Genomic DNA, 14,289 nt, shown 5'->3' with positions numbered 1-14,289 from the left:
TTCTACTTAAGTTATCAATATCCAATGGTACATGAGACAAATTTGTGAAGAAGATCTGGCTCCTGACCTTGACACAGTTTTGATGAAGACACCAATATCACATAAAAGAATAAAAGGAAGAATACTTATGAAGACAATTAAGACAAAGCTTCAAGAATTTAGAATCTAAGTTTTTAGGTACTTCTATCCTTATACTCTAAACTATACACTTAATGCTCAAAAGTATTTTCTTAAAAATTGATAAACACGAGTATAAATAAAAACAATTTTCAAAATACTGTGTAGCGGGTTACTAGATCTAAGTAACATGTTACTGTGACTAAGTAAGTAGGTTACTAGATCTAAGTAACATGTTATTGTGACTAAGTAAGCAGGTTACTAGATCTAAGAAACAGGTTACTCATTTGCATGTATTTGGCTATAAATGATTTGTTTTAATAATGGTAAAGATAAATTAGACAAGTTTGATGCAAAAGTTGATGAAGGACTCTGCCTAGGCTACTCTCTTACGAGTAAAGCTTATAGAATCTTCATAAAAGAACTCTAGCCATGGAAGAATTTGTTCATGTATCTTTTGATTAAACCAATCCTATTATAAAGGATGGGTTAAATCTTGATGAAGAGGACTTGCCAAGTTCCCCTTTAAAGGAACAACAACCAATATTGAGCACTTGAAAATGGATGATACTCTATCTTCTCAAGAAGAGTATTATCATTCTGATTTACCTAAAGAATTGAGAACTCATCGAGACCATCCTATTGACAATATCATTGGCGATATAAGTAAGGGTGTCACTACTCATTTAAAGCTAAATGATGATTGTTTAAACATGACTTTCGTTTATCAAATAGAACCTTCCAAGATTGATGATGCAATTGAAGTTTGCTATGCAAGAAGAGTTGAACCAGTTTGAGAGAAATGAAGTTTGGGAACTTGTTCCTAGACGAGAAAATTGGCATGTTATAGGAACTCGTTGGGTATTCCGTAATAAATTAGATGAAAATGGAATTATTGTTAGAAATAAAGTCAGACTGGTAGCACAACAATACAATCAGGAAGAAGGAATAGATTTTGATGAAACTTTTGATCATGTTGCTAGACTTGAAGTCATTTGGTTGCTACTTGCATATGCTTGCTCTTTAAATTTTCAGTTATATCAAATGGACGTAAAGAGTGTTTTTCTAAATGGTTATATACAAGAAGTTTTTGTAGAACAACCTCCAGGTTTTGAAACTACAAACATCATTCTCATGTGTATAAACTAAAGAAATTTTTTTACGGATTAAAGTAAGCTCCTCGTGCTTGGTAAGATCATCTAACAAACTTTCTTATTGAAAAAGGTTTTACCAAAGGAAAGGTCGATACTACACTTTTTATTAAGAAAATAAATTATCATACTCTTTTTGTTCAAATATATATAGATGATATTATTTTTTGTTCTACTAATGAGATTTTGTGTAGTGATTTTAGCAAAATGATGCAAGGAGAGTTTGAAATGTCTATGACGGGAATGCTAAATTACTTCCTTGGATTAGAAATAAAACAACTCAAGGAATGTATTTTTGTGAGTCAATCCAAATACTATAGAGATTTGTTGAAAAGATTTGAAATGGATGACTGCAAGCCAATTACTGCTCCTATGGGTTCTCGTACATACATTGATACAAATGAAGCTGGAAAATGCATTGATATATCAAAGTATCGAGGTATGATTGGATCCCTAATTTATTTAACTACCAAGCAGACCTGATATAATGTTAAGTGTTTTTTTTTTGTGTTCGATGTCAATCTAAACCAAAAGAGTCACATTTAGTTGTTGTCAAGAGAATCATTAAATATCTAAAAGGCACAACTGACATTAGAATATGGTATCCAAAAGGAAGTGTATGTGATTTGGTTGGATATTCATACTCAGATTTTCCTGGATGCAAAACTGAGATAAAAAGTACAAGTGGTACTTGTCATATATTAGGAAATGTACAGGTCTCGTGGTCATGCAAGAAACAAGCATGTGTTGTCCTAAGTACTGTTGAGGCAAAATACATAACAGCAGGTAGTTGTTGTGCCCAAGTGTTATGGCTTAAACAACAATTACGAGATTATGGCTTAGACTTAGGATGCACTCCCCTAAAATGTGAAAATAATGGTGCTATATATCTCCCAAAGAATCCAGTAATGTATTCTAGAACCAAACACATATACATATGACACCTTTTCCTTAGGGACCATGTCCAAAAGAAAGATGTATCTGTAGAATTTGTTGATACTCATGACCAACTAGCACATATATTCACTAAACCCTTGGTAAAAGAACTTTCTATAAAATTAGACGTGAATTAAGCATACTTGATGAAGCTTACTTATCTTAAATGCTTATTCATGGTTATATGTTTGCTTCATTATGCTTATAATATATCTACTTGTATTTAAAATTGCTTAAATCTTTTCAAAATTTTCAAATACATGGGTATGTCATCGATTACATATGTTTAGTAACCGATTACCATGCATCAGTATGCCTGAAAATCCAAAATTTTGTGTCCAGTAACCGATTACTCTAGAGAGTAACTGATTACAACATTGAGCAGGCTTCAGTAATCGATTACCCACCTGCGTAACCGATTACCTAAGATGTTTGTTTGAAATCTGGGAATTGTTTTATGTTAAGTAATTCATTACTCACTGTGAGTAACCAATTACTCTGGGCATTATTTAAGTTTCCCTCCTCATTTTTTCAAACACTTCTTCTTCCTCCTCAAACCCTCATTATCGTGTTTACCCTAGAGTTTCCCTAAAATCTTCATTTTTGATCCCATTTGTGTGATTTTTGAGTTGTTTCATATCATATTTTGAATTCTAAACATTTATTTTCCATAGATTTTGTGTTTAATGGCCCCAATCAAAAATCCCTAAATCTCTCAAATCTCGAAACCTAACTTTTCAAAAACTGCAATCAATGGCCTCATCGTCAAAAGCTCAGAAGTAAGATACTGATGTGCCTCAAAGAAAGTAAGAAGCTTCATCTTCTGAGGCTAACCCTTGGGATTTGGCACGTCTTCTTGCAAATGATGTTCAACACAAAACATTCTTAAAACATTTTCTTGGACGCTCCATCATTGCTCCTAAGTATGGTAATATCAGTAACTTTGAGTTTGAAGATTTTCATTTCCCTACTCTTCTTAGGCAACAAGATCTCTTTGATTTCTGTGAGGAATCAAAAGCCTACTATCCTGAACTTTTTAAAGTATTTTATTGTAACTTGAACTTTAGGAAAAATCGTCTAACATCCTATGTGAAAGGAAAAGAAAGTTTTTTGGATATTAAGACTTTCAGTTCAATTTGCTGTAACATACCTTCTCAAGATAGCATAAAAGATTTTGGTCTTGCATGCGATTAAGATAATTATGATAGAAAAGAGTTCTACTACTCTATGTAACAATTATAAATATTTTAATGTGAATAATAGTAAGTCGAAAGAAAGATTATTGGTTGACATAATTAATTATTCATATTTGATCATTGCATTGAGAGTTTCATTTATGAATTAATTTCTTTATCCAAAGATTATAAAGTGATGTAGTATTTGGTATCTTGTTATGGGTCTATTATATGAACATGTTTTGTTATATATACTACATGACTTGTTATATGTGAACATGTTTTGTTATATACACTACATGACTTGCTTGTTTATATGTGAACATGTTATTAATTTTATTTTGTTCTTCTAGATTCTAAGTCTTTAGGTACTTCTATCCTTATACTCTAAACTCTACACTTAGTAGTAATGATCAAAAGTATTTTTTTTAAAATTGATAAACATAAGTATAAATGAAAACAATTTTCAAAATATTGTGTAGCAGGTTACTAGATCTAAGTAACAGGTTACTATGACTAAGTAAGCAGGTTACTAGATCTAAGTAAAAGGTTACTGTGACTAAGTAAAAGGTTACTGTGACTAAGTAAGCAGGTTACTAGATCTAAGTAACAGATTACTGTGAATAAATAACAGGTTACATGAGTAAGAAACGAGTTATCCAACAAAAGTTGATCAGGGTAATCGATTACACCATGTGGGTAACCGATTACACAATAAGGTAAATAGTTACCCAGTTGGACAGAGCAATTGGGTAATCGATTACACCTTTTCAGTAATCGATTACTGCATGTAAAAATAAATTTCTCAATTGGACAAACTACTTGGGTAATCGATTACATCGATAAAGTAATCGATTACTGAGAGCTGTTACACAACTTTTAACCCAAACGAAATGGTTTCATTCCAAACAATTTCTACCTTTTCATAGAGGTATTCTGGTTCATTGGAAATTCTATATAAAGGCATTGAAACTAATTTCATATACAACATGAAAAACAAAGATATAACTTACTATACTTTTTCTGAAATACTTGTTCTACACTAGTGCAACTTGTTCATAACTTTCAGGACTTGTTTTTTAAACTTGTCTTAAGTGTTATTGCAAGTTATTCAAACCTTATGAGCATTAGTACTAAATTATACCAAGAGTTATTGGATTGCAAGAGTTTATAACTTCAAAATCTTGTAAAGGCAATCCATTGCCAAAGTTAAACATTTTCTTCATTCAAAGTATTGAATTACTTTCTTTCACAAGGTTGTGATAAGAAAGGGGATAGATTCACTTGGAAAGGGTGTTTTCCAAAAAGTGATATAGGTATTAGAGAGTGATAAAGTTACAAGGAAATCTCAGGGTGAGAAATTATAATCTCGGGGTGAATAAATCTCTTGTGCTGCAAGAGTACTAGACGTAGCCTTCGATGGACAAGAAGATGAACCAGTATAAAATACATGTGTACTCTCTTCTCCTTCATCTCTTTACATTTACTTGCTTATTTTTTTGCATAACTTTTTCTTTGATGTTAACTCTTGAAATTTGCAGAAAAATCTATCATAGTTTTTAACAACTAATTCACCCCCCTCTTAGTTGTCATCTCAATCTTAGGACAAACTTTAGATCAGTCACTTGATATGATAAAACTCATTTCTACTGTACATAATCGCAATGAGTTTAAAGTTGAGAAGTATGAATGCTCTATCCGAACATGCCTAATGATCATGAAACACTTCATTCCAAAAGTGTTTCAGGACTCTATTTTTAGGATCAAAGTACAAGGAAGTTCCTTGAAAAAATTGGACAATACTTTTCCAAAAATGAAAAGATGGAGACAGCTAACCTTTTGGCTAAACTCATCTCCATGAAGTATAATGATAAATGGAACATAGAGGATTATATCTTGAAGATGTCTAATATCTCATCAAAAATCAAGTCACTTAAGTTAGAGCATTGCGATGAGTGGCTCGTGCACTTAATTTTCATCTCGCTTCCTACACATTTTGGGCATCTCAAAATGAGTTATAACACTCAGAATGACAAATAGTCTTTTAATAAGCTTATATTTCACTGTGTAAGAGATAGAGTGCAAAGAGATAAGATTGGAAATGCTCACTTGACTATGAGCTCTAAAATTAAGAAAAGAAAGAATAATAAAGGTGTTGCATATGGCCTTCTTAGCAAAAGATACTATAGAGTGATGAGGAATTTATATGATACCTCTGTAAGAAGCAATGGCACATTAAGAAAGAGTGTCCTAAATATGCCATATGGCATATTAAAAATTGTAAATTTCTCACTCTAGTTTGTTCTAAAGTTAATTTAGCTTTTGTACCTAATGATACATTGTGTGTAGCCTCTGGTGCTACTACTCCAATAAGTAGCACTATGTACAGTTGCATGTGGAGGCGACATCAAAGTGATTATAAAAGATTAATCTTTGTAGGCGATGGCAAAAGAGTTGTAGCTTAGGCTACTGGAACTTTTAGAATACGTTTAAGATCTAGATTTTATTTGGATTTATTTGAAACCTTTATTGTGCTTTGTATAGATTATGTTTTTAGTTCCAATTTATAAATTGTTGGATTATAATATGTTTATTATGAGTACCTTAGCTAAAAACTGAATATAAACTAATCTGTTTTATTTGGGTAAGGTAAACAGCTTATTTTTTGATAGTAAATTACAGAAAATGGTATGAGGTTATTTGTTTATGTTATAATTTTTTTGGTTGTTTTTACATTATTTTTTAAATATACATTTTTTTAATATTTATCATCAGATATATTTTCACTATAAAAATTTTAATTTTTAATATTGCATAACAAAGGCTATTTATTTATAGCGTAAATTACATAAAATAATAAGAGGTTATTTTTCTTATGTGGTCATTATTTTGGTTATTTTTTACATTTTTTTTAAATATACATTTTTATATTTATCATTATATATGTACTTTACTCAAAGACATGCATTTGTTAAATATACATTTTTTATATCATCGTAATAGTTGTAACTTTTATTACTTCATTGCAAAGGCTAAAAAATTAAAATAGAAGATAATATAAAAATCAATAACAATATCTAAAAATAACATTACACATATTTAAAATATGTAGTATGGTGGAAGAGTAAATGAGAGGGGAGCTAACCTTGAAAATAAGGGTAAAATGAGAATTGATATTTTAATAGGAAAAATAAGTTAACTTGAAATAAACAATCCATGGTGGAGAAGCTTCCATTTTCTGCTTCTTTTCCTACAAAAATAAGTTGGGTTATTAATTTAGATAAGTTACCAAACCTACTTATGTTGCAACTTTAAGCTTACTTTTTAAAAAAAATCAAAAACTACTAACTTTCATCTATACCAAACATGCACTTATTGTACCGTCATTTAGGCGAAATTTAATTAATATTTTTAGGTTGAAAATTTTCGTTTTTCTTGTTAATTAGCAAATAATAAAGTTAGTTTCTACTAAATTATTAATTTATATAATAGTTACATGTTCATTGTTCTTAGTTCCAATAATAAAATACTACAAACAAATTAATATGCTACAAATCATAAGTTAAATGAGAATTCAATCAGCTTATCACATAAGATTTTAAATCATATATCGAAATAAAGAATTCAGAGACTTGTATCGGATAAAATTCTACACCCTTTGAATTTATAAGACTTTGAAGTTTGTGTTGAATTCATAAAGGGAAATCAAACAAGGAAAACGAAATTAGATGTTGAAAGAGCTAAAGATGTCTTAAAAGTAATACATGTTAGGTATCAGTGGCAGAATACACCAAGAAGGGGGTTGAATAGGTGTCGCAGTTCCCAAATACCGCTTTTCGCACCAAAGCCCTATTCTGAAAAATGTTCAATTAATCGATTAACTCACTGGCTTAATCAATTAAATCGCACAAAATAGATAGTGTTGAATGGCTTGATTGCACATCCACTCACTGATATTACAGAAATGATATAGCAGATATATTTGAACATAATTAATCACTATATAGTAGAATCACAATATTCAAATTATCAGCTAAAATAGGCAATTAAAACAACATGAAAAAGTAAAGAGATAAGAGTAAGAAGCAGCCTGCAACAAGGATTTTATACTGGTTCGTTTTTTAGTCCACTGCAAAACTACATCCAGTCCTCCCCTTTAGGAGATTTCTTCACTAAAATTGAAACCAATGTATATTACATACACACTTCCAATTACAAGACCTTAGATGCTACCTTCTTGAATTCCTAGAACCCCTACATTGGTTTGACTACTCTAATCGCCTAGGAAAACCTTTCTTACGATCTAGCCCCAGCCAAGAGTATGCTCTAAACTCAAGACCTCTAAGTCTTAGTGAAGACTCACAAAATCTCGTTGGTGGTAAGACACCAAGAGACGACTTTATTTATCACAAAAACAACATAAAATCATAGTATTATGAAGCACAATATGGCTCAATTATTACAACTAAAGACCAACTTTAAACCCTATACAAATCTAAAAAATGATCAACAATATGTATAAGATCAGAATCATGCAGAAACGTGTAATTTCTACCCTAAGAAATCTCTAAAAGAAATGAAAGAATCATGCAAGAAAAGATAGAATGATGAACACATTTAATCACGTGCAATTGGATGATATTTTAATCTCTAAGCATGATATTATCTCACATGTAATTCTCTCTGCCTATATGACATACAATGAGCACGAAAATATGCAACTTAGCAATTCTAAAAATGAAAGAATGAATGTATTAAGCATGGTGTAAAAACACAGTTTATATAGAAAAGTTGGTAGACGTCTAGTTAATCGATTAAGTGCTCTTTTAATCGATTAACGGGCTGTTGAGAATAACTGAATTCTGTTTTTCAGTTATTTGTTAAAACTGATTTCATGTTAATCGATTAGCGCCAATCAATTAACACCTTGCTTAATCGATTAACTAACATAGTTTTATCTAAGAGATTAAAAGGTAAACTACCTATATGTCATGCTTATCAACTATACATATTTTACCATTATGTGATGCTTAAGATGCACAAATAACATGTATGAAAAAAATAATAATCTAGATGACATGTCTCATGTAAATGATATGATAGTTTTTAGGACTTGTGAGCTTTGCATCTAGGTTTACCTAACCTAGACTCACTAACTAAGACACATATCTAACACTACTAATGAATACTCTATTTATGACTCTAGTCTATACATGAAGCTCTTGAGTCTTTGGCATGTTGATTTGTTGAGTTATCTTTAAGCTTTCACTAAATCCTTGTCTTCATCAAAAGATAGGCAAGCTAATAGTGCTATCTTGACACTTTGCACTTTCAATACATACATATATATATATATGATCCTTTCTCTATGACTTCTTGGAATGAACAATATTATTTTATTACGTTCATAGACGATTACTCAGTATAGTTACCTATATCTTATCATGAGAAATCTCAATATTTGGACCTTTTCAAGTCTTTTAAGGTTGAACTTGAACTGCAACTAGGAAAGAAAATTAAAGTTATTAAATATGATAGTGGTGGTGAATATTATGGTATGTATGACAGATGAAGAGAACAATGTTGAGGACAACCTAGCATCAATGGTATTAGGTAGAAATATGATTAGTCATTCCTCCTTACCATAGTCTCTTTGGGGAGAAGTCTTAAGGACCGTATTTTATATCCTTAATAGGGTGTCAATCAAAGCAGTTAACAAAATCCCCAATGAGCATTAGACTAGTAAAAGACCAAACAGTAAACACTTGCACATTGGGGCACGACTTTATCGACCATATGAAATAAACATGGATTAATAAAATTTAGTTGTAATTTTGTTGACTATGCAAAATCTTTCAGGGCTATAAATTTTATGATCTCACTTCAAGACTTTTCTTTGATATGGGAATGTGAGGTTTCTTGTGGAAGTTGAGTTTGGGAAGGAAGAGAATAAGAAATGTTGTCTTTGATGATGAACATGCTACTAACTTTGAACAATTTCTTGTACTTATAATCATCCAAGGAACAACTTCGGTAATAGAAAATAATATTGTTTCTGACCATATTCTAAAACAAGACAACAAAGATGTTATCCCTGAAGTACTATAAAGAAAGTTCAACAACCACAAGAAGTGGAAGTGTCACTAAAGATATATACTAGAGATAGGAGAAATACAATCCTTGTATTTGTTCAAGTACATGAGGAAAACATTGGTTTAATATAGGATGATCCACTCAAAGTTTATCAAGCTAGCTATGAAATATTTTAACTCTCAAAATGAATTGATATCATGAAAGATGAGATGAAGTCTATGCATGATAATGACATTTAGGATCTTGTCTAATTGTCGGAAGGTGTGAAACTTATTGGTTACAAATGGATATTCAAAATCAAGAAGGATTTGAAGGTTAATATTGATATATATAAAGCTTGTCTAGTTGCTAAAAGCTACTATTAGAAAGAATGTATTGACTATACAGAAACCTTCTTTCTAGTATCTTCGAAAGATTCTTTTTAGAACAATATTGACACTAGTAGCTTATTTCTATTTGGAGCACCATCATATGGATATCAAGATTATGTTTCTAAATGGTGACATTGAAGAAACAATCTATATGGTACAATCAAAAAGTTGTGTCAATTGACTCAAAGTCTATGGTATATAAATTAAAGATTTTTATTTATGGCCTTAAAGAAGATTATTGTCAATGGTATCACAAGTTCCATCAATTTATTACCTCGAATAGGTTTTATGTAAATGAGCTTAATGATTGTGTGTACCATAAGTTCAATATAAACAAATGATATCGGACTATTATATTAGACCAATAGATTTATAATGAAGAATTTTGAAATCAAAGATCTCGAGGAAGCTTCTTCTGTGTTAGGTACTCAGATACTAAGAGTCCACTCTCAAGGTGTGTTAAGGTTTCCACAGAAGATCTATAGTGATAGAGTCCTAAATAGATTTGGCATAAAAGATAGTAAGCAGTAGATATCCTCATAGCCAAGCGAGAGTAGTTTAGTCTCAAACAATGGTTCAAAAATGACCTTGAAAGATATGAGATACAAAATATTCGTTATGCATATGTATTAGGATGTCTAATTTATGCTCAATTTTTCATATTGCCTAACATAGTGTTTGTCGCAGAAGTTTTGGAAAGATATTTGAGCAATCCTGGAATGCATCACTTGAAGGCAGTCAAACGTGTGATGCATTACTTGAAGAGGACAAAGGAGTACATGCTCACTAATTGTAAGTTTGAAAATTTAGAGATCATTAGATACTCTGACTCCAATTTTGATGGATGTCAAGACCGCAAACGCTCCACATTTGGATATGCCTTTATGTTGGTTGAAGGTGTTATCTCTTGGAAGTCAACTGAACAGATACCCATAGCTCCTTCAATCATGATTGTGGAGTTCATGACTTATTTTGAGATATCAAACCATATGATATGGTTGTGGAATTTTGTCATTGGCTTACGTGTGTCAATGGCATTGAAAGACCATAAAAACTTCTTGTGACAACAAGTACACAGTTTTGTACTCCGATAACAATAGGAGTTCTATAATGTCAAGATTTTTAGTCTACTTCGGACATCTTGTATTTGTTTTAAGCATAATAAAATTGGCGGTTTATTGTTCTATTTTGAACTTATATATTTTCTATGTAACTATTGTATTAGAATTAAAGATCTTGGATTGATCTCACTAAAGGCTAAAGTAAGACTAGTTTGAGATAGACATGTTTGACTTCATATTGTATGAAATTTCCATGTTATCCATCCATAGTTGGTCTATATCATTAAGTATGTTAATATGGTGATCATCATGACAAATCATGCTTGATTATGATGTGAATCTGGTTGTTCCATAGTTGATATATAAGATTGGCTAGATTATATTACGGGAAAGTCTAAATATAAATAGCATATAGATGTTCACCTAAATAATATATGATATAATTATTTCAAGAAAAATATTAAGCCCGAGTTAGAGATTGTTAGAAATTTATAATTTCTATTTAATGTTTAGGAATTGTAAATTTAATACAACTATATTAATTATGTATTTAAAGGATTATAAAATAAGCGGTATAATGATAAACAACATGTATGACTTATAAAACTCATATGAGTTTAATAAGTGGATACCTAAGTTGATACATTAGGGATAATGAGAATCTTATATTTTAACTTATTAGAAATGATTATGGATTCTAACACATCAAATCACAAATAGTTTGTTTTTCTCCTCATCGGAGACAAAACAAAAGGTCCCTTAAGGAATTTCAGGATTTGGTTGAGGAAGATCATCATACTACCAATACTTTTATGATATACCAAAAGAAAATATCTATAAATGTGGATCCAAGTATGTGTTTGTAATCTTCTTTTATTTTGTGAGATCATGAAATTTGAGGTCCTTGAAGGATTGGTAATTCACCAATCAATAAAAAAATCTAACACAAAATTTCTCATAGATATTTCTGAAAGTATTAAATCTATTATTTTATTTATATAAAAAATACCCTTTATTTTTCAATATAAATTTACCATCGTTTATTAAGATACTAAAATTATATAGCAGCATTAAAATTTGATTTTAGCATATTTATGAGTAAAAATTCAATTTAGATTCGAAAAAATCATTCAACCGAATTTGGTATTATAAAGTTTTCTAATATTACATCCGTAGTGTTTCTCTCACATAAGCTTGTTTGGCTCAAAATTATGCCTATGTGTAATGGTAGAAATAGGTTAGGCCATATATTAGGGTCTAGTACATTGTCTATGATATATTAGGTATGACATTTTTAGTAAATACACTAGACAAAGATTTTCAAAAAATTATTTAACTTAAATAGATTAGGTCAAATTTCTTAAAAAGTTTATTAAACTTAACATGTTGACCTATTTAATTTTAATATATATTTATATTAATTGTTTTATATAACATATGTGAAGGGGGAAAGTTATGTAAGGCATTCAGTTGTTTGTTATTATTACTTGGACATTTGGTTATTGTAACAAGGGCTAAAGTACATAACGAATACTCGAAACCCATGTAAGTATGTAAGTTTGTAAATTAAGTGTGTAACCTGAAATTTTAAGTAGGAGTGGCCAACCCAAAAGACTTAAATCCATGTTGGCGCTAAACTAATGTTGGTGAATTGCCTCATTCAGAAATGGGCAAATGTAGGTATTTTCAGGCTATGTGGTACACCATCAGAGGAGTATTGGAAAAACTGAATCTTTTTACAACTTTTAGATCTCCAAAATCTTATAGACCTAGCATTATAGAAAGTTTCAAGGATCTCGCGTCATATTCTTTGGTCTTTTATACACCTTGCTTGCTTTGAAGCCTGCATTATGTGGTTGTGTGTCTAAAACTCTTAAAAATCATGTGAGTGATGAATACTCTATATTTAGTTCTCACTCCAACTAGTTAAACTAAACACTACAAATAATCAGGTTCTATAAGAACTTGTTTGGGAGTTGGATTTTGGAGAGAAATGGAAGGTTTGAGAGTCATGAAATACACTTGTAAGATGACTTACAAGCCTTCTCTTTCCATTTTTTCCCCTCCAAAATTCAACTCCCAAACTAGCCCTAAGGAAGTTTACATATTAAGTTATGAATGCTAATATTATTTAAAGGGTATCCCCTCACCTTTTTAGGTAAGGACTAATCCTTTTCAAGATTTATTATTGTCTCTCTCAATAAATATCACTACAGAAATCGAAATCGAAGCCAGTATTATGAATACATTATATAGATATTTTAAAGCATACCAATTTTGGAATGGGCTATAAGGTAGGTGTATTTATCTTTTCTGCTTTTGTATACACTAAATTAATATGTATGCTTAATTTGGCCTAAAATGAAGTTGTATAAATGAATTTACATAATATGCTAGGTGTTTAATTAGATGCACCCTTTAGAGGAAGTTGTACGAATGAATGAATAAATGAATGAGCCCAATAAGTTGTCTAATTATGTAATATATGCACCATAATTCCTAATATGCTATCTGCTTAGTCTTTGCATACTTTTGCGTGTATTAAAATTTGATTCCCATACCAATACAAATTTATCTGTTCTTATCATTATTATTGAAACTACAACAGAAAATTCAAATCAACAACATCATAATATATAAATGATTTCGTCGAAGTGGATTGTGAAAGAAGACTAAAATATCACCAGTTTCAAATGACTTCGATGAAATTGAATTTCTAGAAAGCGCAAATCTCAATACAAATACTACCCAGAGAAAATAAGTACTAATAAGAAAAGGTTAATAAGTTAATAATTAAGATAACAATTTCTTATAGTATTAAATCTATTATTTTCATTTATAAAAAATATCCATTATTTTTCAATATAAATTTACTATCATTTATTAAGATATTAAATCAGATAGTGTCACAAAAATTTGGTTTAAGCAGATTTATTTGAGTAAAAATCCATTTTACTTTCTAAAAAATCAATCAACCAAATTTCTATTATAAAATTTCCTAATATTATGTCCATAGGATGTTAGTGTTTCTCGTTTGACTCAAATTTAAACCAATTTATAAGGGTGGAAATAGTTAAGCTACTTATTAGGGCTTAATACTTAATCTATAAATGATTAACTCAGGCCTTTTTAGTAAACAATCAGACATAAACTTCTCAAAAAGTCTATTTAAGTTAAATAGATTAGGTTGAGACTTACTAAAATTTATCATATCCTATATAATTTTATTATATATTTATATTAATTATTTTATATAATATATAAAAAGGGGAAAAAAGTTATATAAATGATTAGCAGGCATTGAGATGTTTGTTATTGTTACCTGGGCATTTGGTTGTTGTAGCTTGGGCTAAAGTACATAATCAATACATGAAATCATTCATGC

This window comes from Lupinus angustifolius, chromosome LG14 (genome assembly GCF_001865875.1).
Source record: "Lupinus angustifolius cultivar Tanjil chromosome LG14, LupAngTanjil_v1.0, whole genome shotgun sequence".
NCBI classification, from domain to species: domain Eukaryota; kingdom Viridiplantae; phylum Streptophyta; class Magnoliopsida; order Fabales; family Fabaceae; genus Lupinus; species Lupinus angustifolius.
Note: the sequence above shows the minus strand (reverse complement) of the source record.